This window comes from Oculina patagonica, chromosome 2 (assembly GCF_052425735.1).
Source record: "Oculina patagonica isolate OP01 chromosome 2, crgOcupat, whole genome shotgun sequence".
Taxonomy (NCBI): domain Eukaryota; kingdom Metazoa; phylum Cnidaria; class Anthozoa; order Scleractinia; family Oculinidae; genus Oculina; species Oculina patagonica.
Window position 1 is genome coordinate 6452089 of NC_135759.1, and position 748 is coordinate 6452836.

A 748-nucleotide genomic window follows, 5' to 3' on the forward strand; every position below is an offset into this window, starting at 1 on the left:
AGTCTAGCGTGTTAAGAAATCTACCGTGTTAAGAAGCTTAGCGTGTTAAGAAATCTACCGTGTTGAAAATAACCGTGTCAATCTACCGTGTTATAAAACAAAGATCTACCGTGTTAGCCAAATGGAAACAAAGACCACAAGCACGTTGCTGAAAATCAATTGTTTTAATTCGCATAATCGCACGACAAGCGTGTCGTGTTAGGACCGTGCGAACGTGTTGCTTCCGTGCCGTGCGCGTGCGTTCACCTTATTCCCTATTTTCCCGTGGAGGGTCACATTTATAATTTTAAGATTTACAAAATAAAGGCCCATGTTAGCTGAAAATTTTCTAATGTTTTTTTGCAATTGCGATCTCCCTAAGTATTTGCAATTTGTCTTTTACCCGTAGTAGAAAGCTGTGGAAACAAAGTTCATCTTGTGTGACCATTTGTGCAGAAAATGTAATATTTCGCTAGTAGAATAAGGTAATTTAGAGGCTGCCAGTGCGATGTCTTTTCAAAAAAGCCGTACAATAATTTACTTTGATCTAAGCGTATCGTTTCGTGCGTTTTCTCGTACCACTAGCTATGAAAAGTTTTCCAAAAGGAGGTCGTTTTGATGCAAGTAACTAATAAATGGTTCAAGGTTTGTATTTCGTTTTTGCAAAGAGGACAGGTATCGTTTTCTGAGATACCGTCACGATATAAACTCATTTGGGTAGGTAGTATGTTGTGTATAATTTTAAATTGAAACATTAGTAGCTTAACAT